The sequence below is a fragment of the Oncorhynchus tshawytscha genome, unplaced genomic scaffold (assembly GCF_018296145.1).
Source record: "Oncorhynchus tshawytscha isolate Ot180627B unplaced genomic scaffold, Otsh_v2.0 Un_contig_6607_pilon_pilon, whole genome shotgun sequence".
NCBI classification, from domain to species: domain Eukaryota; kingdom Metazoa; phylum Chordata; class Actinopteri; order Salmoniformes; family Salmonidae; genus Oncorhynchus; species Oncorhynchus tshawytscha.
The window spans coordinates 102,823-126,165 of NW_024609668.1; the positions used below are offsets into that span (position 1 = coordinate 102,823).

General features: G+C 41.0%; 1 pseudogene; it reads right to left on the bottom strand.

Moving 5' to 3' along the window:
* Positions 1-4,427: 4,427 nt before the first annotated feature.
* On the bottom strand, positions 4,428-23,284 carry LOC121845417 (annotated as a pseudogene).
* Positions 23,285-23,343: the final 59 nt, after the last annotated feature.

Genomic DNA, 23,343 nt, shown 5'->3' on the forward strand with positions numbered 1-23,343 from the left:
TGGTTCAACACAGCGCCCCCATCAGTCATCTACTGTATAGTGTATATATACATCATTGTCCCTTCCAGGTTAGTGGTGACAGAGGTGTGTTTGGGCCGGTGTAGCATGCTGCAGACCCAATTGGCCTTTTGGGCTGGACACAGTGAATATTAGGGCTGTAATGGTTCAGTCAATTTTTTTGCTCAATTTTCAGGAGGGGAAAAAAAAGAGACCATTATACCATCCTGTGTAAACGATGGACAATCTTTAATGTAGGCTTAAGCTATCTCCCACATTAAATAAGGTAAATAAGTTAAGCACGAATAAGAATTATATAAACAACATAACAGATGCAAGCTTTTATGTGTTGTATAGTTCACGTCAGAGTGAAATAGACAGATACTGGGGTGAATGGTTTTAGCAGTATTGCATGACGATAGACATGAGAACTGGGGGTGTTATAAAAGAGTGGAAGACAAACACTATGTTCTGAGCGGTATGAAACACCATGAGAGAAGGCAGTGTTTTATTAGTGTGTATGCTGAAAGCAAGAACACTCTAGAAATCCATATTTTTATTTGATTACTCCTTAAGCTTTAGCCTTATTGGGGAAGTTCATGATTTTACAACTTGATGTTAGATGGTTCGTCACCTAAAAGTAGTCTATGGGCCTGGAGAAACATTAACCCATGGTTCAGTTCTCTCTGAACAACAACTACTAACAAATCAAATCAAATTGATTTATATAGCCCTTCGTACATCAGCTGATATCTCAACGTGCTGTACAGAAACCCAGCCTAAAACCCCAAACAGCAAGCAATGCAGGTGTAGAAGCACAGTGGCTAGGAAAAACTCCCTAGAAAGGCCAGAACCTAGGAAGAAACCTAGAGAGGAACCAGGCTATGTGGGGTGGCCAGTCCTCTTCTGGCTGTGCCGGGTGGAGATTATAACAGAACATGGCCAAGATGTTCAAATGTTCATAAATTATTCGTATAATAATAAGGCAGAACAGTTGAAACTGGAGCAGCAGCACGGTCAGGTGGACTGGGGACAGCAAGGAGTCATCATGTCATCACTTTAGCCACCGCTAACAAACAAAAAATCAATGGGAGTGATCGGGGCAATTGTCAACATTTCATGGCCAAATCAACCACATTTAGTTTGATGTTACTTAATGGTGATTTGGACACTTGTTTTTTAATTTTTTTATTGCATTTTGCAAATGATGTGGCACTTCTCTCTGAGAGCCCACGCTAACAAACAAAGGATATGGCTGCCAGAATGAATCAAAGTGAGGTTGTTTCACCAAAGTGGCTCTGAGATATGTGTTACAGTAGGCTACCACCACTGAAGTACTATAGATTTATGTTTTTTTTTTAAAAGGGTCATTTTTCCATCCTCTTCTGAGAACCAAAATAAGAGTCATATCAAGAAATGAACCGAACAAAAAATGTCAATCTTTACACCCCTACAACAACAAAAGATTTTTTAGGGGTGTGAAGCTACGTACGGTATGATCTTTGAATGACTGAATTAGTATCAAATATCTGCTTTCCAGGATGTGGCATGTTCCTGAACTTTGGGAATGTGAGCACAACTAGTGCAAACCGTGGAGACTGGCTAACCGAGAACGTGAAACTCGATGCGAAAGGAGGCAGAGATGATCGCAACTATCTATGGGTTAGTCAGTGCTCCGGGTGATTTCAGTAGTTTGTGGGACATGTAAAGATACTTTACTCTTCCTGTTTAAGGGCAGAGCTTAAACAACATTTCCCCTGAAAAAATACAATACACTTAAATAAAAATGTATCAGACGTTTTTATACCTTTCATAAGTAGTGTTCCGTTGAGACAAATACACGTCCCAGGCTATGTATTGTGTAGACCCACGTCCCAGGCTATGTATTGTGTAGACCCACGTCCCAGGCTATGCATTGTGTAGACCCACGTCCCAGGCTATGCATTGTGTAGACCCACGTCCCAGGCTATGTATTGTGTAGACCCACGTCCCAGGCTATGTATTGTGTAGACCCACGTCCCAGGCTATGTATTGTGTAGACCCACGTCCCAGGCTATGTATTGTGTAGACCCACGTCCCAGGCTATGTATTGTGTAGACCCACGTCCCAGGCTATGTATTGTGTAGACCCAGTTACATGCCACAATTCCAAATGAATTAAAAGATGAGCACCATGTCATTTCCAAATTTGCAGTGCGTTTCTTTTCCCATTAATTGGGGTTAAGGCATAGTTGGATCTGCACAACCGATGGTGAAGGATGTGGACTAATTGACATAAGGCTTCTTAAGAGTTCTAAAAACATCTGACAGTCTGATTTTGGAATGTAATGCTCTTCCCTTTCAATTTTAAACAAATGCTATACGTTTAGACGCAAGAACTCAAAAAACAAATGATTTCAGTCTGGCCTACCCATCTGTCTTCACAGGTGTCGCTGAAAATGCGGTCTGAAAACCCGTTTCTGTCCCTGGTCCTGCCCAGTATACTGATCATTGTGGCAGATGTGGTGAGCTTCTCCCTGCCACTGGGAGGGGGCGGCGTATCTCATTCAAGGTTACACTGGTTCTCAGCTTCATCATGTTCCTCATCATCCTCAACGACCTACTGCCTGGAGGAGGCCAGTGCAGCCCCATCATCCGTGAGTGTCCTGTGTGTAATGCACCAGAATGAAACAGCATTTTGTTATAAACGGTGTGTATGTAACAGAGTTAAGAATGGTCCATAAGCTTATTTCACAGCTAGCTTGAAATGTCGCCAAGGGAGCTATCGAATTCAATATTTTTCTGCAGCTCAATAGTTTGGTATGTTGTCAATTTGGGAGCAGTGTTCCTGAACAGCAACAGTGATCCGTTGGGTGCAGAGTTTCACTATTTCCAGCCCGGTATGTTACAGGGACAGTAAAGAAAGATATACTGGTAGCAGCACACTGATGTCAGTTTCATGTATACAGGACCTCTCTGCCACCATATAACACTCACACATCTCTCTCGTTGTTCTCCATAGGAAAGCACTTCTGTTTCTGTTTGGTCATCCTGGTGTTGAGCACGTTGCAGTCTATGGTGCTCACACGCCTGGCTAAGTGTGGCACTCTCTGGCCCTGCAGCCTCTCCAAGTCCAAAGACTCACTACTTAAAGACACAGACAATGAAGAGGGTAAATGTTTTCATTCTTCTGTCATCTCAGTTATCCACAGAGCAAGATATTTTCATGGTTTCCAAAGACATTAACAAAACGTCCTTATACAACCATTTATAACCTGACCATGAAGTCATAATGACGTTACTGCAACCAGTTTTACTGGGTACCCCATAAATGACTTTCATCATCATAAACTAGTCAAGTTGTATTTTAATGCTCAACCTTTTAATTCGTACCCTTTAGCTGCAGTTAAAGCATGCAGTTGACGTCTTTCCCAGCATCTTTTCTTGTTAGCATCATTTGTCTGGCGTTTACGCTGGTCTGGACAGCTACTCCATTTGATCTTTCATCTGTCACTGAAAACTGTCAATTTGTACATCTTTATTTAATCATGTTATATTAATATTAGGTTATCCTTTTTCCTCTCATTTACTTTGTCTAGAATCCAAGTCTGATATTAAAGCCTCAGCGGAAGAGAAGAATACAGCCCTCCAGAAGGTGGTGAAGTTTCTCAACAAAATGGCTGCACAAGACCAGAAAAATGCTATACACCATCGCTTTGCCAACAAAGTGGACTTGATCTGTTTCTGTATCTATCTCACCATTCTCATTGTTTATGCAGTCGTCATTTTATATTTCTCCTTTGGTTCTCAATGTAAGATCAACCAATTAGATTTCTGGTCATAAATTCTTTATTCGCTTTTAACAACCATTTTAAAAATATTGGTGTATTTGGGTCTTCAGAAGTTTTGCAAGCACAAACAAAAAGCTAGTTGTTTTGCATTTCTGGGTAAAATAACTAGATGTGTTTATTCTGAAGTAGGGCTTTAACAATATTTATTTAAACATGTTTAGAACTAGCCAGTCATATGTGTAATAATACATTTAGCAATTAGGGCTCTAATGAATACATGTAATGGGGACTGTAGTGCTATAATCCCCAGAATAGAGGCCTAGAACTCTAATGAATACATGTAATGGGGACTGTAGTAATATAATCCCCCAGAATAGAGGCCTAGAACTCTAATGAATACATGTAATGGGGACTGTAGTGATATAATCCCCCAGAATAGAGGCCTAGAACGCTAATGAATACATGTAATGGGGACTGAAGTGCTATAATCCCCAGAATAGAGGCCTAGAACTCTGAATACATGTAATGGGGACTGTAGTGCTATAATCCCCCAGAATAGAGGCCTAGAACTCTAATGAATACATGTAATGGGGACTGTAGTGCTATAATCCCCCAGAATAGAGGCCTAGAACTCTAATGAATACATGTAATGGGGACTGTAGTGCTATAATCCCCAGAATAGAGGCCTAGAACTCTAATGAATACATGTAATGGGGACTGAAGCTGTAGTATTAGTAGTGTGCAAACAAATTAATAGTGTGTTATTTGCTATAGAGGCAGTGTGAAGGCCTTATATTATCTCCTAACTAAGCAGGTTCTCAACCTCAGGCTGAGATATCAAATAGTCTCTCAATCATCTCCTCCACCTGCGCTGGGCTGTATTTGTGGTATCTCTCAGGGTGTTTGGAGAAATCATGGTCACATCTGTGTAAAGTACAGGCAAAGGACCATAATGAATATCACTGTACCAGCGTTCTGTATGAAATTCTTACTGCACATCAATATTGGACAGTGGTGAATAAAATAACCCATGTCTTGTACCAAACATACATGGGACATCCCAGTTTCACCTACAATATTTGAAATCAGTTATTCAACCACCTTATGTGTGCTGAATTCCAAATGAACCCCTATTCCCTAGCCACCCTTGCAGATCTAAGAGGATTGGATAGGTAGAAGCAATACGACAACATTTTCACTAGGCCAATCAGAAGGCAAGATGAAGGTATTACCATAATGCTTGTATCCATCCAATCCGCACAGATCTACAGGAGTAGTTGGGGAGTAGGGGCTAGAGAGTAAGAGCTAGGGGATAGTGAGTAAGGGCTAGGGAGTAGGGGCTAGAGTGTAAGAGCTAGGAAATAGTGAGTAAGGGCTAGGGAGTAGGGTATAGGGGCTATGAAGTAAGAGCTAGGGAATAGTGAGTAAGGGCTAGGGAGTAGGGTATAGGGGCTATGAAGTAAGAGCTAGGAAATAGTGAGTAAGGGCTAGGGAGTAGGGTATAGGGGCTATGAAGTAAGAGCTAGGGAATAGTGAGTAAGGGCTAGGGAGTAGGGTATAGGGGCTATGAAGTAAGAGCTAGGGAATAGTGAGTAAGGGCTAGGGAGTAGGGGCTAGAGTGTAAGAGCTAGGAAATAGTGAGTAAGGGCTAGGGAGTAGGGGCTAGAGTGTAAGAGCTAGGGAATAGTGAGTAAGGGCTAGGGAGTAGGGTATAGGGGCTAGAGTGTAAGAGCTAGGGAATAGTGAGTAAGGGCTAGGGAGTAGGGTATAGGGGCTATGAAGTAAGAGCTAGGGAATAGTGAGTAAGGGCTAGGGAGTAGGGTATAGGGGCTATGAAGTAAGAGCTAGGGAATAGTGAGTAAGGGCTAGGGAGTAGGGTATAGGGGCTATGAAGTAAGAGCTAGGGAATAGTGAGTAAGGGCTAGGGAGTAGGGTATAGGGGCTATGAAGTAAGAACTAGGGAATAGTGAGTAAGGGCTAGGGAGCAGGGTATAGGGGCTATGAAGTAAGAGCTAGGGAATAGTGAGTAAGGGCTAGGGAGTAGGGTATAGGGGCTATGAAGTAAGAGCTAGGGAATAGTGAGTAAGGGCTAGGGAGTAGGGTATAGGGGCTATGAAGTAAGAGCTAGGGAATAGTGAGTAAGGGCTAGGGAGTAGGGTATAGGGGCTATGAAGTAAGAGCTAGGGAATAGTGAGTAAGGGCTAGGGAGTAGGGTATAGGGGCTATGAAGTAAGAGCTAGGGAATAGTGAGTAAGGGCTAGGGAGTAGGGTATAGGGGCTATGAAGTAAGAGCTAGGGAATAGTGAGTAAGGGCTAGGGAGTAGGGTATAGGGGCTATGAAGTAAGAGCTAGGGAATAGTGAGTAAGGGCTAGGGAGTAGGGTATAGGGGCTATGAAGTAAGAGCTAGGGAATAGTGAGTAAGGGCTAGGGAGTAGGGTATAGGGGCTATGAAGTAAGAGCTAGGGAATAGTGAGTAAGGGCTAGGGAGTAGGGTATAGGGGCTATGAAGTAAGAGCTAGGGAATAGTGAGTAAGGGCTAGGGAGTAGGGTATAGGGGCTATGAAGTAAGAGCTAGGGAATAGGGGTTGATTCTGAATGCAGCAGCAGTCTCCAGTCATAAGCTCTGTGATATGCCATGACTCCCCTCAGCAGAAAGGCTGTGTAGGCCTTGGACACCATCTCTCTCTGGGCCTGACAGATGGCCTGGCGCTGCTCTCTGTCTGGGATGGCCCACGCTTTCTGAGCCTTATACAGTTCCTCCAGGCCCTCGTTGAAGCTCTGGACGACATGAGGTCAAAGGTCATATCATTTTTTGGGGGGGACCGTCATGTTATCACATATGAGGGCACTGTTTTGTAACAGAAAATGCAAACATTACAATCTTTGGTGTCCATAAATATAGCATGTCACAAACGGTGCCCCATAAATACTAAGCTGACATTCAGATTAAAAACTTTAATGTCCTCAAAGAGGCAATTCATCTTGCAGCAGTCATAAAATATATAACATCTAAAAATATAAAATAAGCTGACATGTTGGGTTTAGACGTTTATGATCATTCTGTTTGTGAGTATGAATAAGGGTTGTTGTGTAGAGGTACTGATTAGGGCTGGGAATTGCCAGGGACCTCACCATACCATAATATCATGATACTTAGGTGCCAATATGTTATGTATTACGATTCTATATGTATTGTGATTCTAATGATTCTATATGTATTGTGATTCTCATGATTCTATATGTATTGTGATTCTCATGATTCTATATGTATTGTGATTCTCATGATTCTATATGTATTGTGATTCTCATGATTCTATATGTATTGTGATTCTCATGATTCTATATGTATTGTGATTCTCATGATTCTATATGTATTGTGATTCTCATGATTCTATATGTATTGTGATTCTAATGATTCTATATGTATTGTGATTCTAATGATTCTATATGTATTGTGATTCTCACGATTCTATATGTATTGTGATTCTAATGATTCTATATGTATTGTGATTCTCATGATTCTATATGTATTGCGATTCTCACGATTCTATATGTATTGTGATTCTAATGATTCTATATGTATTGTGATTCTCATGATTCTATATGTATTGTGATTCTCATGATTCTATATGTATTGTGATTCTAATGATTCTATATGTATTGTGATTCTCATGATTCTATATGTATTGTGATTCTATATGTATTGTGATTCTCATGATTCTATATGTATTGTGATTCTCATGATTCTATATGTATTGTGATTCTAATGATTCTATATGTATTGCGATTCTCACGATTCTATATGTATTGTGATTCTCATGATTCTATATGTATTGTGATTCTCATGATTCTATATGTATTGTGATTCTCATGATTCTATATGTATTGTGATTCTCATGATTCTATATGTATTGTGATTCTCATGATTCTATATGTATTGTGATTCTCACGATTCTATATGTATTGTGATTCTACGATTCTATATGTATTGTGATTCTAATGATTCTATATGTATTGTGATTCTCATGATTCTATATGTATTGTGATTCTCTCACGATTCTATATGTATTGTGATTCTAATGATTCTATATGTATTGTGATTCTCATGATTCTATATGTATTGTGATTCTCATGATTCTATATGTATTGTGATTCTCATGATTCTATATGTATTGCTATTCGATACTGTGATTTTATTGCGATTCGATGTTCCAAACATATTGCTCACCATATGTCTGCTGCTGAGACGAGAGACAGACATGAGAAAACTAGTTTTGATGAGTCATGGAAATAAAAGTGCTGAAAACAAATTGTTTCCCTAATAAATTGGCACCTTATTTAAAATGAAGATGGAGAACAAGCTATGAAGGAAACATACTGGAGTTTAGTGCAGGAACAACCAACTAGCACAAATATAATATTGCGGTATTGTCAAAACGATACGTTATATCGTCAAGATAATACCTCGATATTTATCTGTATCGACCCCCCATCACTAGTACTGAAACAGATCCTTTAGGTACATTGAGGAATCTGGCCTCCTTGTCTTACCTTGAACTTGTCTTTAATCACCTGACAGTCTTTTTCTTTCAACTGAAGCCCGATGGTGATGACATATGAAGAATAGAAAAGGTGTGATTAGGTTTGAATAAAACAAGCAAATCCACTTAAAGGTAGATAGTGTAATTTGATACATCTCCTTTTTAATTTAATATACAGTATCAAAACATCTACCCTCACCTTGTCACCTGGCTTAAGGTGGGCAGATTCTTTTCAGTCAGGCACTCGGTCACCTTCAACCAACTGCACACACATTCACTGCACAGATCAGTCATGTTCAGTAGCATAATCATTCATTGGACTGCCCACAAGTCTGGAACCAACAAGCCTGAACAGCTTATACCCCCCAAGCCATAAGACTGCTAAATAGTAAAAAAGTTAACCAATAGGTACCAGGACTATCTCCATTGGCCCGTTTTGCATGAACTCTTTTGACTTATCTAATACACTGCTGTTAGTGTTTATTCTCTACCTCAATTACATCGTACCCCTGCACATCGACTTGGTACTGGTACCCCGTATATACAGCCAAGTTATCGTTACTCATTGTGGATTTATTCCTCGTGTTATTATTTTCCTATTATTTCTCTCAGCAGTGTTGGGATGGTCCCACAAGTAAACATTTCACTGTTCATCTACACCTGTTGTTTACGAAGCATGTAACAAATACATTGTATTCAAGTTGTAGCATAAGATACTTGATTTAATGTAGCATTGTCCCGTGTGAAGTAATGGTAATGCTTCACTTAAAGCCTCAGTTATAATGCATTATGATGCAGTTATAATGGATTTTGATGCAGTTATAATGCATTATAACACTTGTCATGAGCATGTATGACCACCGTATAATCTATATTATAATATCATAAACCTAGGCAACAAACATGAGCTGGTAGATTAGTCAACCCACACCAGAGAGGGGAATTTGATTCAAAACATTACATTTCCAAGGGAAAGCAAGTGCCAGGATCTCACAGGATATATGGGTGTTTTTAAAATATTCCCAGAGTTGACAATATTAGCAGCATATCCAGAGCCGAAAAGCTGAACAGATGAATATCATTTTGAGGAGGAAGTTGCATTTAATGATTTACAATGATTCACCAGCCGTAAAGGGCAGTATGCTAACCTGGTTACCAATCTGTTCCTGTCATCATTCCACTCCTTGTCATGCAAAACATGTTTTAGCAATGACAGGGAGTACAAAAAAGTGGAATGTTAGCAGAAAGGCTGTGGATTTCAGGCTAGCGGGAGGCAGCTAGTCTCTTCTAATAATACATAATGATCAGGACTAATGTTAGACAATGTTAGATTCCATCACTCCTTCTTCCTCCTCTGGATTCCTGGTCCCTCACCTGTGCTGGTACACCTGCTTCTGTTGCTCAATCAGTTCCCGTACTCAACCTCCGGATCCCTGCCGCTGGTTTTAACCACTTCAAACAGAGATGACCTGCAGGTAGATGTCCCTGTCATAGCTAGTCTGCCACCCCTGTGAGCTGTGACAAATTCACTTACAACCCTGAACTAAAGTACATGGAAAGTCAAAATGTAGGTCACTTTGAGTGATAATTTTTGTTGTGTAGGCCTAGTTTATATCTCAACCTTAGGGATCTCTAATGTCTCAAATGAAGATTTATTATAGTTCCGGACTGTTCTGGAACGCATTCTGGTAAACTGCATGACCAGATTCGTATTCATTAGGGCACGCCACAGAAAAAAGTTTTAAAAATGTTTTGTAACTGAAAAAAAAAATAAAATGTGCGTTTCTCATTTCTTAATTCCAGGTGGTCCCTCCCCTCCCTGTTTGACTGTTTTCTTCCATTTGTTGCCTAATAAACATTATCTTATAACTAATTTCTGTGCTCTATTCATCTGCTGTTCTACAAACCAATTTCTGCGTTCACGCAAGTAGCTGACTGTACAAATCACCTATCAGTAGCTGCAATTTGGCAGTACGCCCAGATCGTGTTTCTTGAACGAACTACCATGTTTGAGAACAAACAAAAAGATCTCAGTTTCAAGGTTTCAGCTTAGAGAGAAAGAGGCCTTGTGAGGTGTTGGTCTGTCACATGTTGTGAAACAGTATTGGTCTGTCACATGTTATGAAACAGTGTTGGTCTGTCACATGTTATGAAACAGTGTTGGTCTGTCACATGTTATGAACCAGTATTGGTCTGTCACATGTTATGAAACAGTATTGGTCTGTCACATGTTATGAAACAGTATTGGTCAGTAACATGTTATGAACCAGTATTGACCGGTCACATGAATGAAACAAGATGGTAATGATTAATGAATTATGCTAAATCATGCAAATATAACTTGTCTATGTATAGTCATATATAAGACAACTGCGGGGACTGCCCAGGCAGAGCACCTGATTGACATGTGTACAATGGTGCATTGAGTTGGTTGGAACCTCTCCAGCGCGCTGACAATAAACAATGGTTCATTTAAGATTGCTTTGAGTGTCCCTGTGTAAGAATTTTTTTCACAACACCTTGTTCATTAATATGCAAGGCCTAATGCCAGACTCAAGCAATGGTTCATCCACACTGAATATTACAGCTAACACCCACTGGAAATGTACAAGAGAGGGCCTACTTCTTCATTGACTTGAGGATGTAGTTGTAGTTGTTGAGGAGGAAGATGGCCCCGGGCGTGGTCCTCGTACACCTTGGCCTTACTCTGTAGGTTGTACTGGAGATGCTCCAGCACTTTACCTGGAAAAGGGAAATCATGAACATCATGTAAAACCACATAGCCACCACATGGTGGCAGTCAAGGCTCCTCATGTAAAAAACCACATAGCTCCCACCACATAGGGGGGCAGTCAAGGCTCCCTATTAAAACACTAGCCACCCTCATGTTCCTCATGCAAAACCACATAACCACCACATGGGGGCAGTCAAGGCACTTGAACTAAACACCACCTGTAGCTGATTCTGACTCATAATCAGGGGTGTGAAGTAGATTATGGGACCTCAGTATCGAATTTACTTTCTTTGGAGCCAAAAGCCAGAAGCCAGCATATTGCCTTAGCTTAATGGCGTCCGCATGCTTCCCAGCCAAAACAGTTCGGAAGAGTTTGTGCATATATTATGACAACATTTTGTGACGTTTTCTTCGTTTTGTACTTCGGTAAAGGGTTTTTTTCAGTTGTTCGGGCACACACATTTTTTTTCTTGAGGCAGGCTGAAGTCGGTAGCTGAAGTCTACCCCCTTCGTCTGTGATTGGTCAACAGTAGGGATTCTTCAGTAAAGTCTTTGTTGTCATACAATGAGAGACGACTCGTTTTATCATATTTTTCATTGAGAAACAGCACCAAACATCTTAGTTAGATGTAAAGTTGCGCAACTAAGATCTCTGCAAAACGTGCAAATTAATGACATAATTCTTGAGCTATCTTAGATAAATTCTGAATAGAAATTTGGCTTGTGAGCCTAAAACACTCACAAACACAATCAAGAGCATCCTGTCGGGTTGTATCACCCGCCAAATCAGGAAGCTGCTCCCCCACAACCCCGTAAGGCTCTCCAGAGGGTAGTGCGGTCTGCTGCGCATCACCGGGGGCAAACTACCTGCCCTCCAGGACACCTACACCACCCGATGTCACAGAAAGGCCCAAAAAGATCATCAAGGACAACAACCACCCGAGCCACTGCCTGTTCACCGCTATCATCCAAGCGAGGTCAGTACAGGTGCATCTAAGCTAGACTGAGAGACTGAAAAACAGCCTCTATCTCAAGGCTATCAGACTGTTAAACAGCCATCACTAACATGAAGAGGCTGCTGCCAACATACAGACTCAAATCTCTGGCCAATAAATGTAATAAATGGATTTAATAAAGGGTATCACTAGTCACTTTAATAATGTCTACATGTCTACATTACTCATCTCATATGTATATACTGTACTCTATACCATCTACTGCATCTTGCCTATGCCGCACAGCCATCGGCTCATCCATATATTTATATGTACATATTCTTATTCATCCTTTACATTTGTGTGTATAAGGTAGTTGTTGTGAATTTGTTAGATATTACTGCTCTGTTGGACCTAGCACAAGCATTTCGCTACACTCGCATTAACATCTGCTAACCATGTGTATATGACCAATAAAATTTGATTTGATTATTTTGAGGAAGTGTAAACTGTCTCACGGTGTCTCAAAATGGACAAACCGATACTATTGCCACTTTTTAAAATAATTTTTAGCGAAGGTATGCGAGCCCACTCGACTTCGACTGGCAAGCCAGCTGAACTGAAGCATGCGGGCGCCTTAAGACCAAGCGGTTAGCGTCTTGCCCTTGTCAAGGTCATTCTGGATATTAGACACAGCCATGTTGAACACTCACAGACATAAGGACTCAGTGCTCTCTGATTGTCATTCCCCTTGGACTCCTGACTGTCTGATGGCTGTTCTTCTGATTCATCTGCATCTGGTGAACAAAACAATTCTATATCTACATCTTATCTCAATGAGGAAAAACCAACCATCTAATAACCATCTAGTTTTGTAACCGAAAAACTCAATCTAATAAACAAAGAGAAACACTCCGTACCAGTGTCATGTTGAACGTCCACCTGAACACTACTGGACACCTCCATAGTTACTGTGTCACTGTCTACATCATGAGGATAAAGGATGGACCGAACAGCATCTGCAAAGGACAGCAACTGCTGCAGGAATAGAATTGTCTGGTGACAGTAAGAGAACAATTAACATATTAGACATCTTTAGTTAGGTCAGTTCAAATGGGATAAAAAATAAAAGATACTTTATTCTACATTTAGTGAGAAACTGACATGTGTCTTCTGTCTAGTATCCCATGATGCAAAAATATAAGGAAACAAACCCCCTCTGGAACAAAACACCCTTGTCCTTACACAAATCTAGATAAGCACATCGGCATTACTGATTCACTTAATTGAATGGAAACTGATGGAGAGGAAACATCAGAAAAGAGAGCTGTTACATTGCTGTTGAATTCATGCACCGTTCCATCCTTGGACATACTCTCCCTATCAGGGTTGTTCTGTGAGAGAAAGGGGAAAATTACAATTTGGAGTTGAGTTTCTCAAAGCTTCCAGATCGTTTTAGTCATTGGAATGTGCGCAATCACGGCCCAAATAAATGATCTCAGTGCTATGAAGCTTTTGGGAAACTCACCCGCTTGTCTGTCTGATTAAATCATATCATTACAACGATCCAGTCAGAGGTTCCCTTGCTGGATGATGAAATGTTCTATATTTCAAAGTCCTTCCAACTAAAACAATCTTTGAATGGTTAGAATGTCGTACCTTGACGTGAGCAGAAAAGTCCATCAGTGCTCTGGCTGCCAGGGTCTTCATAGATGTAACGAGTTTGGAAAACTTGGCCAAGGTGCCGCTTGTTGTGCACTGACAGGCAATATGAAACATGACATCACACAGTCAGCCATAATAATACAGTGGTGGACTAAAGTTTTCAGAATGACACAAATATTAATTTTCATAAAGTCTGCTGTCTCAGTGTCTTTAGATATTTTTGTCAGATGTTACTATGGAATACTGAAGTATAATTACAAGCATTTCATAAGTGTCAACGGCTTTTATTGACAATTACATGAAGTTGATGCAAAGAGTCAATATTTGCAGTGTTGACCCTTCGTTTTCAAGACCTCTGCAATCTGCCCTGGCATGCTGTCAATTAACTTCTGGGCCACATCCTGACTGATGGCAGCCCATTCTTGCATAATCAATGCTTGGAGTTTGTCAGAATTTGTGGGGTTTTGTTTGTCCACCCGCCTCTTGAGGATTGATCACAAGTTCTCAATGGGATTAAGGTCTGGGGAGTTTCCTGGCCATGGACCCAAAATATCGATGTTTTGTTCCCCGAGCCACTTAGTTATCACTTTTGCATTATGGCAAGGTGCTCCATCATGATGGAAAAGGCATTGTTCGTCACCAAACTGTTCCTGGATGGTTGGGAGAAGTTGCTCTCGGAGGATGTGTTGGTACCTTTCTTTATTCATGGCTGTGTTCTTAGGCAAAAATTGTGAGTGAGTCCACTCCTTGGCTGTGAAGCAACCCCACACATGAATGGTCTCAGGATGCTTTAATGTTGGCATGACACAGGACTGATGGTAGAGCTCACCTTGTCTTCTCTGGACAAGCTTTTTCTGGATGCCCCAAACAATCGGAAGGGGATTCATCAGAGAAAATGACTTTGCCCCCAGTCCTCAGCAGTCCAATCCCTGTACCTTTGCAGAATATCAGTCTGTCCCTGACCTTTTCCTGGAGAGAAGTGGCTTCTTTGCTGCCCTTCTTGACACCAGGCCATCCTCCAAAAGTCTTCGCCTCACTGTGCGTGCAGATGCACTCACACCTGCCTGCTGCCATTCCTGAGCAAGTTCTGTACTGGTGGTGCCCCGATCCCGCAGCTGAATCAACTTTAGGAGACGGTCCTGGCGCTTGCTGGACTTTCTTGGGTGCTCTGAAGCCTTCTTAACAACAATTGAACCGCTCCCCTTGAAGTTCTTGATGATCCGATAAATGGTTGATTTAGGTGCAATCTTACTGGCAGCAATATCCTTGCCCGTGAAGCCCTTTTTGTGCAAAGCAATGATGACGGAACGTGTTTCCTTGCATGTAACCATGGTAGACAGAGGAAGAACAAGATTCCAAGCACCACCCTCCTTTTGAAGCTTCCAGTCTGTTATTCGAACTCAGTAAACATGACAGAGTGATCTCAGCCTTGTCCTGGTCAACACTCACACCTGTGTTAATGAGAGAATCACTGACATGATGTCAGCTGGTCCTTTTGTGGCAGGGCTGAAATGCAGTGGGAATTTTTGGGGGGGATTCAGTTCATTTGCATGGCAAAGAATCTGATCACTCTTCATAACATTCTGGAGTATATACAGCAGACTTCGTGAAAATTAATATTTGTGTCATTCTCAAAACTTTTGGCCACGACTGTACATTTCCCTCAGTATACTGACCCCAATTCCAGACAATTCAGGAACACTGAAATTCCAATTCTCTTCAATGCTTTTCAAGGAGGAAAGTCTGGAATTGGAATTTGGTTAAGTTTCTGAATTGACTGGAATTGAAATATAATTTACCCCAACCCTGACCCCCTGACCCTGACCATGGCACCCCTGACCCCACCCCTAAGCATGACCCCAACCATGATCACCCCTGACCCCAAAACCACTGACCATGACACCTCCTGTCCCCAACCAAGACCCGACCCTGACCCCCTGAGCACACAACAATAGAGAAAGCTCAATTTTACACTGTCCTCTCAGGATTATATGGCACCTTTAGTAACGTGTTAAACTCTTTGTCCTCCTCCAGAGACGGCCCAGGACAGGTAACATGGCGACAAGGGCTGTGTAGTCGTGACGTGAACAGGCTCGTCTGACAGAGGACACAATGTTCTCCCCATTCTGGATCAGCTGGTTCAGAGCCACCTGAAGGAAATAAGATTACAATTACAAATTAGAACAACTTTATTGTCCACACAATGTGGACATTTGTCTTGACTTCACCACATAAAAACAGACATTAAACACCCTCATGAGCACATCCTTCTCAAGACCATTAAATAAACTCATAATCAAAGTACAAAAGTGCTGCAGTGCAAGATTATGTACATAACAGCATGTACATAACACGTACATAACAACATGTACATAACACCATGTACATACAGCATGTACATAACACCATGTACATAACACATGTAACACCATGTACATAACAGCATGTACATAACATGTACATAAGCATGCATGTACATAACACATGTACATAACACCATGTACATAACAGCATGTACATAACACCATGTACATAAACATGTACATAATAACGGCATGTACATCATGTACATAACAGCCTGTACATAAAACTGTACATAACACGTACATAACATGTACATAATCATCATTGGTCAAGAATCATCCCGACAGCCAGGGAGTCCAAATAAATCCACATCACCCCGGTAGTGTAAGATGTAGAACCATGTGTATATATAACCATGATGGTTATACACCTGTAATGAGCTCCATTATGAAGAGCTCCCCATATGAAATGTTTGTTTGTTTTGTCAATCATCTGGCCACTGTGAAGCCTTATAATAGCCAAAAGCAAACATTCACAGTTGTGCAGACATTGACAATAAAGTTGTAATATTTTATTCATCACATTTTAATATCCTTCACTTCTGACCTGGATGAGAGTTTCAAAGGTATTGGAGCAGTTCAGAGGGAAGACTTTGGACACCATGGTGTATTCACTCTTGGCCAGGGACAAGAAGGCTGTGATGCAGGCCATGTAGGTCTCAATCTCAATGTGTAATATGCTGTCCCGCCCTAGTGACACAAGACAGGAGTGAAAGGGTGAGTGCCATGGAAATATCATTAACATTACATATCATCTATCTATAGTTTAATGAAAACTGTATTTAACCAGGGAGTACCTTGATATAAGGAATCCTTTATTCTACAAGGAAGTTTGATATAGAGTCCTATATATAACCAGGAAGTACTTTGATATAAGAAATAAAGGGTAATTATTTTAGGGAAACCTGGATCCATGGCATGCTTAGTAATATGTTCACAAAAGAATGTGCAAACAGAAAAGCATCCCCTGTAACTGTGTCTACAGTGGCTTGTGAAAGTATTCACCCCTTGGCATTTCTCCTACTTTGTTGCCTTACAACCTGGAATTAAAATAGATGTTTTGGGAGTTTGTATAATTTGATTTATACAACATGCCTACCACTTTGAAGATGCTAAATATTTTTCTTGTGACACAAACAAGAAAGAAGACAAAACAAACAATACTTCGTAGAGACACCTTTTGAAGCAATTACAGCTGCAAGTCTCTTGGGGTATGTCTCTATAAGCAGCACATCTAGCCACTGGGATTTTTGCCCATACTTCAAGGCAAAACTGACTAGCTATCTTTAAGTCACACCACAGACTCTCAATTGGATTGAGGTCTGGGCTTTGAGGTCTAGGCCATTCCAAAACATTTAAATGTTTCCCCTTAAATCAATTGAGTGTTGCTTTAGCAGTATGCTTAGTGTCATTGTCCTGCTGGAAGGTGAACCTCCATTCAATTCTGACCAGTTTCCCAGTCCCTGCCGATGAAAAACAGTGGTGTTCTTGAGGTGTTGGGTTTGTGCCAGACATAGCATTGTCCTTGATGGCCAAAAAGCTAAATTCTAGTCTCATCTGACCAGTACCTTCTTCCATATGTTTGGGGAATCTCCCACATGCCTTTTGGCGAACACCAAACATGTTTGCTTATTTTTTTCTTTAAGCAATGGCTTTTTTCTGACCCCTCTTCCGTAAAGCCCAGCTCTGTGGAGTGTATGGCTTAAAGTGGTCCTATGGACAGATACTCCAATCTCCACTGTGGAGCTTTGCAGCTCCTTCAGGGTTATCTTTGGTCTCTTTGTGGCCTCTCTGATTAATGCCCTCCTTGCCTGGTCCTTGAGTCTCTTGGCAGGTTTGTTGTGGTGCCATATTCTTTACATTGTTTAATAATGGATTTAATGGTGCTCCGTGGGATGTTCAAAGTTTCAGATATTTTTTTATAACTCAACCCTGATCTGTACTTCTCCACAACTTTGTCCCTGACCTGTTTGGAGAGCTCCTTGGTCTTCATGGTGCAGCTTGCTTGGTGGTGCCCCTTGCTTAGTGGTGTTGCAGACTCTGGGGTCTTTCAGAACTGGTGTATATATACACTGAGATCATGTGACACCTAGATTGCACACAGGTGGACTTTACTTAACTAATTATGTGACTTCTGAAGGTAATTGGTTCCACCAGATCTTATTTAGGGGCTTTATAGCAAAGGGGTGAATACATATGCACGCACCACTTTTCAGTTTTTTTTTTTTTTTGAAACAATAAAAAAAAAAAAAATCACCAATTTGGAATATTTTGTGTATGTCCACTACATTAAATCGAAATCAAAATCCATTTCAATTACAGGTTGTAATGCAAAAAAATGGAAAAACACCAAGGGGATAAATACTTTTGCAAGGCACTGTATAACCATCATGAAGGTGGTGTGCAAGGTGGACTTTCATGACCTGTTTTTTGTTCTTCTTGACGGCAGAATCCACACGCCTGCTCTGCAACACCGGGTAGAGGAGGTTCCTACTCTTGTGGTCCTTCAAACCCTTCATGGAGCAGTCCAACTGATTGGAGCGCACCATGGCGTAGTGGGCCTTGAGGTCTGTGGAACAATAACAGCACGACTGATTACCATGACCACTGATCAATGGAGCAACGGGTGTTTATGTTGTGCTGTTGGGACGCAGGTTCGAATCCTAGGTCCGCTGTGGCAGAGATAAACCGTGTTACAGATACACAAGCCCTAGAACATAAAGAAACAGAGACAACAAACATATAATAATACAATGAAGTGAAGGATAATTGTGCAGGGAGAGGTCAGGAAACCCCCAGAGGTGACATGTGGGAGGGTCTTGGCCCTCACCAAAACGTCAGTTCAGTTACGTATATTTAAGAAAGCTAATTGATACAGATACGCCTCCACCGTCTCAATAGAAGAGATGCCACCAAGGCTGCGTTTAACTTACCAAAGGCTGAGCTGGGCTTGGGTCTGAAGTATGGCAGGATGTAGGAGGTGGAAGCTGGGGGCTTGGGTTTGCAAGATGGGAAGGTATGGGAGGTGGAGTCTCTAGGCAGAAATGGGATGGACTCCAAAGATGGTTGTCTAATATCGGGAATATTCAGTCTGCTGCACGGCTTTGAGGTGGATACCTTGGTGAAAGAGCTACTGGATTCCAGTTTTCCAAGGGAGTCTAGTGATGGATTCTTGTCTAGTGATGGCTTTCTGTCCAGGGACAGCGTTTTGAATTTACCAAATGACTTCAGGCCGATCATCTTGGTGAACAGGCTGTTTGCTTTCAGTTTTCCAAGAGAGTCCATTGATGGCTTGTTTTCTATTGATGGCTTTCTGCCTAGAGACTGTGTTTTAAGTTTGGAGCAGTAGGACTTATTGGTGAAAAAGCTGCTGGGCTCCAGTTTTCCCAGAGAGTGGTGGGATGGGTTTCTTTCCAGTGACCGTGTTTTGAATTTGCTGGCAGAGACTCTCCTCTTAGCTGTCAGAGCTGCATCCTCACCTGGATTAACACTGACATCATTAGCATCCTCACCTGGATTAACACTGACATCATTAGCATCCTCATCTGGATTAATACTGACATCATTAGCACCCTCACCTGGATTAACACTGACATCATTAGCATCCTCATTTGACATCTGCACTCTGCCTTTAACATCATCTGGATTTTGGTTCACCCTCATCTGGGCATCATTAACACCCTCAGTTAATACTTCATTTTCCTAAAGAACATCTGGACCATCATTAGCATCCCACTGAATTATGTGGTTAAACTTTAGCATCCTCAGGGTTGACATTATTAACACCCTCAATTTCATTTTCACCTGGAAAGTTTTCATCTGGAAAAACAAATTCCAATTGCAACATTTTCCTCACTGAAAAGACATCATTGAATCTGGATTGGACATCATTTCCTCATCTGATTACTGACATCATTCATTTGGCAATTTACTGGAATTGACCCCAACCCTGGTTTACAACATGGACAAGAATGCTGAGAGTAGGGACCTCCTCCTGTTCGTGACAGACATACTACAGGTGAACAGGCAGTACCACTACCTTACCTACAGTATCAGCCAGGTGGAGATGGGCAGCACCACTACCTTACCTATCAGCCAGGTGGAGATGGAGATGATGTCCTGAAGCCTAGTTTGGGGTATGAGTTGTACCTCCTCCACTCCGCCTGCAGACCCATTCAGTGACTTTTGTCCAGGACATCCAGGATTCTGACTGTCTGCACTGGCTTGCTGTAGCGCCCCAACAGGACATGGAACTCGGACTCCAGCTGTGACTTGGCACTCTCTAAACGACCTCTCTGCAAAAACAGATAGAGTAGTATTGGGGTCAATTCCATTTCAAACCCAGTCAATTTAGAAAGTAAACCAAATGTCAGTTCCTATTCCAAATGTTCCTCATTGAAAAGCATTGAAGAGAATTGAAATGAGAATTTTAGGGGACTTCCTGAAATTGAACCCAACTGTGGTTTAGAGATCTTAGTTTACTACCACACCCCGTTCAAAGGCACTTAAATATTGTTTCTTGCCGTTTACCCTCTGAATGGCACACATACACAATCCATGTCTAGCTTGTCTCAAGGCTTAAAAATCCTTCTTTAACCTGTCACCCCCCCTTCATCTACACTGATTGAAGTGGATTTAACAAGTGACATCAATAAAGGATCGTAGCTTTCACCTGGTCAGTCTGTGGCAAGGACAGAGCAGGTGTTCATGTTTTGTACACTCAGTGTGTGCTGTACGTTCAAATCGGAGGAACTAACAGTTATTGGATATAGTGATTTAAATCTAACAGTTGGATAGTGACTATGAAGTGATTTAAATCTAATAACAGTTATTGGATAGTGTCTATATAGTGATTTAAATCTAACAGTTATTGGATAGTGTCTGTAGTGATTTAAATCTAACAGTTATTGGATAGTGTCTATATAGTGATTTAAATCTAACAGTTATTGGATAGTGTCTATATAGTGATTTAAATCTAACAGTTATTGGATAGTGTCTATATAGTGATTTAAATCTAACAGTTATTGGATAGTGTCTATATAGTGATTTAAATCTAACAGTTATTGGATAGTGTCTATATAGTGATTTAAATCTAACAGTTATTGGATAGTGTCTGTAGTGATTTAAATCTAACAGTTATTGGATAGTGTCTATATAGTGATTTAAATCTAACAGTTATTGGATAGTGACTGTAGTGATTTAAGATTTAATAGCGACCATATCTTCTAGTAAAATAAGGCATCTTGTGATTAATGAGCACCCTTTCACTGAAGCGAAGCATACTCTATTCTCTTGTCCAACTGTTTGATAGTATTCATACTTCTACAAAGAGAACCTGGCTTGATTGAATTAGAGATGGCAACAGAAATACATGAAGACAGTGTTACCAGCATATTCAGTTCAGGCCCGTCCGGGTCTTCCTGTTGAAAGTACTCCTCTGCTTTCTTGAGTCGGTGAACACAGGCTAGATAGTCAGAAAGTCTTCCTGTAGGCCTTTGCAAAGAAACACATGTACATACAGAAATTATCAGTTGATCAGTCATGTATTTGACACACATAGTTGACACAAATATGACTATTCTCCCTCTCCTTCTCCCTTGACCCATACTGAACGTCTATTAACAGAACATCATACTGAACCTCTATTAACAGAACATCATACTGAACCTCTATTAACAGAACATCATACTGAACGTCTATTAACAGAACATCATACTGAACGTCTATTAACAGAACATCATACTGAACCTCTATTAACAGAACATCATACTGAACGTCTATTAACAGAACATACTGAACCTCTATTAACAGAACATCATACTGAACCTCTATTAACAGATCATACTGAACCTCTATTAACAGAACATCATACTGAACCTCTATTAACAGAACATCATACTGAACCTCTATTAACAGAACATCATACTGAACCTCTATTAACAGATCATACTGAACCTCTATTAACAGAACATCATACTGAACCTCAATTAACAGAACATCAGTGGTACTCTTTTCACTCTCTCGTGGTTTCTCAATACGAACTGTGCTGGCTTGGATCATTGTCCTTTTCCAGTATAATTCCAGCAACTAAATGTAATCTAACCAGGCCAGTGCAGGCCAACTCCACACAGTATTGTGAATAGGGTATACGAGGTCAAATATGGGGCTTGTGTGAGTGTGTGTGTTACATCGTTCTCCCTACTCCCCTACTCTCACCCCTGTATGATGACCTTGTCTGTGTCTCGGACGGCTTGGTAATGGCTGATGGCATCGTCCAGGTAGAATAATGTCTTCTGCGTTGTCCCCTTCAGCTGCAGTAGGTTCTGTGTGCTGTCGTGCATGGGAATGACTGAGTTCTCCAGGTGCTCCAAACGGCCCTCCAACGACGAGAGAATGGACACCTAGGACACCACACCTTGAGCTACACTGTCTCACGTTAAAGCTTGCATAGAACTGAAGCTATCTTAAGACATGGCATTTGAACTCTACTTCATTTGCAATTCAAAACATTAACTCACCAATACGTTTTAGCTAATAATATTCTGTAAGAACTCAAGTAGTAGCACATTTGAGGTGTGGTACTCAGTTCCAGTGAGCTCTGGCCCATTTCAAGCACTGATTTAATTCATATCTGTGACACAGTAACTTTAGTTGAACACAAGTCAGGTAGCTAACAGTTAGCTAGCTTAGGTAAGAGGATTCAAGTTCTTTGATTTCAGATTAATCTTACCATGCCTTTAGTCAGCTGATCACTTCTTTTGAGGCTGTCGCTAACGAATGTCAGCAGATCTTGATCCTTGAGAAGAAAACGGATTGGTAGCTAGCTAGTTTCATCTAATTTGGCTAACGTTAGCTCTCCTTACATATTATTGTCGCATTTAATGAGGCTACAGTGAGTTCTCATACAAATAGTCAAAACGTTAGTAAGTCTACTACTCTAGCAAGCAATGTCATATAATATTTGGACAGACATGTGAAGTGTTCACTAGCCATTGTGTGGTCTGAATGACACCCTAACCCAGGCATGTTACTAGATACAAGCTACAGCTGCTAACGTTAGTCCTAGTTCATGGATGATAACTTGATTTGCTAAGGCTAGCTACTGTAACTAGCCAGCGAGCCTAACGTTACCCGTTTGAGCTTCTCCTCAATCTTCTCTCTCCACAAATATGTTTCATCTGTCGCAGTCATTCTGTTAACAATTCTCTTTTTAGGTATAACTTTACTATTTTATTGTCAAGCATTTGTAAAACAGTTCACCCCCTGCCAGGTAAATGAGTTAGCCAACTGAACCACAGGTTAATTAAAAGGGTTGTTGATGGTTAGTCAAGTGGCTTC